Source organism: Eucalyptus grandis, chromosome 2 (assembly GCF_016545825.1).
Source record: "Eucalyptus grandis isolate ANBG69807.140 chromosome 2, ASM1654582v1, whole genome shotgun sequence".
NCBI lineage: Eukaryota > Viridiplantae > Streptophyta > Magnoliopsida > Myrtales > Myrtaceae > Eucalyptus > Eucalyptus grandis.
This window is the reverse complement of record NC_052613.1, coordinates 55329402-55333255: the sequence shown is the minus strand read 5'-3', so window position 1 is coordinate 55333255 and position 3854 is coordinate 55329402.

The following is a 3854-nucleotide window of genomic DNA, read 5'->3' as shown; positions in this document are numbered from 1 at the left end:
CTTAATTCAACTCCACATGCAATCCGATCTTCGCTAATTTAGATTGAGGAAGTTGTCCAAATGCTCAAAGTGGCACGAAGTATAATTTTTCTAAATTTCAAAAGCATCGACAACCCATTTCATTGGAGAGAGCAATAACTTTTCCGTACGTTAAAAGATTTTGCTAAACACGATTACCGTAATAGCTACTTTTTTCATTGTCCACACTTTAAGTTGGATGATCAAGTTTTGGATCACTTGCAGGATTTGATATGATGCGATGTGATAAGATAAGCAAATATCGTGTTTGGTGAATGATATCGCAATGCGAGGTCCGGTTGCTGGGATCTGCTACTATGCAGAGTTGGTGTCGTGAAATCGTGTGGAATGACAAGGTTCGTGTCCCTGTTTCGCCATGACACGTCCGGGATCCAAGAAAAGTAGAGTGGCAAAAAGGTGAATATGAAAGAAAAGCAATCCATTTGGGAATCTAAGCGGAGCAAGGACCAAAAGGCGGGGGGACAGAGAGTATCATGGGCTAGCGGTCAAAGACTCCATTATTGCAAGGTCAACAATTCCGACCGACCTTGTAATTGAAGATACACGAGACGCTCTTCACGCATAGTCAAATTACCTCCATCAGCATGCTGATTCTCATTCTTTATTGTTCAAATATACGAGAGGCGTCACACATGGCACAAAATTTATGATTTATTTGTTTGAAGAAAAATTATTATTCGACTTTTTGACGTTTAGATGACAAAAAATTAATTTCCATAGACTAAAAACAAAATTCTAAGATTTATGAGAAAAATTTCCTCCTCTGGTAAAATAAATATCCCTTTTCCCAAAGGATCTAAACCGGCAAATAAATGAATATTTATTTTTTATAGAAACTATTTTCATTTATCTTGAATTATTTTCCTTTGAAATTTACAGGCATAATATAATTTTGCACTTCAATGGAAGGGAACGCAGTTGCAGAGGCCTCAAATGGGTCGACATATGCTACTCTGCAGTGGGATGGAAATGATGACGGTAACGTAGGAGCCTTAGGATGGCGACACGTGTGCGGCTGAATCTGAGAAAACAAAGGAAAGAGATAAATCACACAGAAATGTCGTTTTCCAACGCTGTCTTTACAATCTTAGGCTGGACAGCAAATGGAGCATCTCGAATTCATGATCGAGACTTGCCTTTTTCCTCCAGCAGATTTTCACGTGAACTCATCTTCTTGGCAGCATCCTCGACCGTCCCGAGCAACAGAGCCTCGATCTCTCAGAAGCCGGCCCAATTTGCCCGGCCGGTTTCCCCCGGAGATCCTTCAATAGGATTGGTCGAAGTCATGAATTAAACTATCGACCACCAAGTCTTATGGCACTGGGCAAGCAAATAAATTCATTGGTAATCAAGCAAACTTACAAAAAATTGACTTCGTCTCAGCTGATTACTATGCATTTTATTAAATATGAATTGCTAGTAGTGGAATGTAAACAAGTGCGCAAAAAGGCATGTTAATAACTAGAAAAGTGGCGCTTATGATTCAATCCCGTGGTCAAATTTCAAAAGTTTTGAAGTTGAAGTTAGCGTTGGAGAAATTTCAGAATGAAATTGAGCGTTGTGTAAATGTCTTTAACACTTTTGGTGTGTCTTTCCTCATATCTTTTTATTAAAAACCATGAGAAGAAAAAAGAAAGTGGAAATGGTGGATGGAAATCCAGAAAAAAATAAAAAAGAATTGGGGATGCTAATCCCACTTAGCTGTCCATGTTAGTACTGTGTTCTTCACTTGCCTCGGTGAGCTCATGTGCTAATTTGAGCTGCCAATCTGTACTGTGCAGCAATTATTGAGCCCCCTGACGATACGACAGAAGCTAATGGATTCCGGAGCAGCTCGGGTCATCGGATTTTTTAAGTTTTCAATAAACCAATTCCGGCCAAGATCACTCCTCCTGGGCACTAGACAAAACCACAGACAAACTCACCCCGCAAGCCCTGCCAAATGACATTGATTTCCTTATTCCACCCAACACAACCCGGCCACGTCCTGCTCGCACCAAAGGCGGGTGGACCAGTGCTACCGTCCAATGAGGAAATTTCTTTTTCCAAACCCATCTCAACATCCCCCGTAATGATTCTTCCTTAAGATAAAGCAAGGGATCTCGTCACAATCCCACCGACCCCCCTTGCCGATTTATATAATCCGCTTCTGTCGCTCGGATCTGGCGCAGAAACCAGCTCTAGCACAGAGGCAATATGGCGTTTTCAGCATGAATTTCGAGTGTACAGAGAAACCCACACGATGTGTTTGCACATAATTGCAAGTATTTCCTCCTGAGTTTTAAGTGGCAAGTGAGAAGGACCACATGAACGAGCTCCGTTCTCTCTTTCATTAGTGGCGAGATCCTGCCTGGTGCTCGATGTTTTCTTGTTTAACGTATAGGCATCACGCACTGTGCAACCACGTGCCATGCAATTATCCGAGACGCTCGAAACCCTTTAAAAGAAATCCGCGGTCGTTGCACAGAGTTTCTGAGACGTGAACATGTTACAATGGAATTGGAGCTTCAGAATACTTGGCTCGTGAATTTTAGCTCCGCCTTTGGTAGCTTATCGGACTAAAGATCAAATTCATTTCCTATGCCTGATTTTTCCAGGGATATATGATTTATATTAGAGGAGTCCATTTGAGAATTTCGAAGGATATTTATTATGAGATGTCTTGTGAGATCTCTGGACATGTTGAGCTGAAACATGAACCTTGAAACTCTTTAAGGAGTACTGTGGTCCCAGAAACGGCCTAGTTGACAAAGAATAGCGTTTCCAAGGGCCGAGGTCTAAGCTTTTATCCTTGCTGTTGGGACCATGTACAACTCTTATCCATTCATGCCTTGATATCGATCACTCGTGCATCGAGGAAAAATGAACTCGATCATCCAAGATCGATTCAACAGGCTAATTGCATAGTACTAGCGAAAGAGTGCATTGGTTCACTTGGTTTTGGTTGAGCAATCACCAACAGAAGCACATCAAGACAAGCCACATTCATTCTACCCAGCAATTTAGACAAATAACATCCCACTCAACGACTTAGAAACATTATCGCCTTTTGAGTCAGATGATGCCACATGCTTGCAAAGTTGCGATCACAAAAGAAAGTGATATAGCTAGGTAAAAAGCAATTGTCAAATCTCGAGAATGGTCAATGTGTTATATTTCAACAGGAAATCTTTTACAAGCGTCGTTACATTGATGATAAATTCGCGCCCGATGATTACTTAGGCTTAGATAGAGACGTGTGTGACACACGTGTCGATCAAGGAGCCAAATCCATACATCGTTTAGGGACAAATCACTAAAAATAGTCTGTAATCCCAACACATATATGATTAGAACCTAAGAGATTTCAAATCTAACAATTTATATATCCGAAAGAATTCAGGAGTCAGTAAGTCGCTGTTTTCGAAACAGCCAATTCAATGAATCTTTCCGATTTTGTTATCATTTCACCTTCCCTCCCATCGAGCTCAACACCTCCCGATCCCAATCTGCGATGCGCCATGTGGTACCAATAAGCGAAAGGGACGCTTCAACGAAGAGCGAAATTTGGTTGGTCGAATTGAATGTAGGTGGGAAGGGCGAGGGTGAGATTTTACAAGGGAGGAGGGGGAGTGGTTGGCGGGTCACATGGCCGCATCGCTATCTCGTTGCGGCCCCCGCCCGTTCCAGCCCAGCTCTTCTCTTCCCACTTGCTCTGTCCTCTTGCGCTCATCCATCGTCTCGAGAAGCAAGAGAAAAATATCTCCCATGCGAATTTCCCAAAAAGAATGGATACCAAGAATGTTCATCATCTCATTGCTTGCGTACTTTTTGGT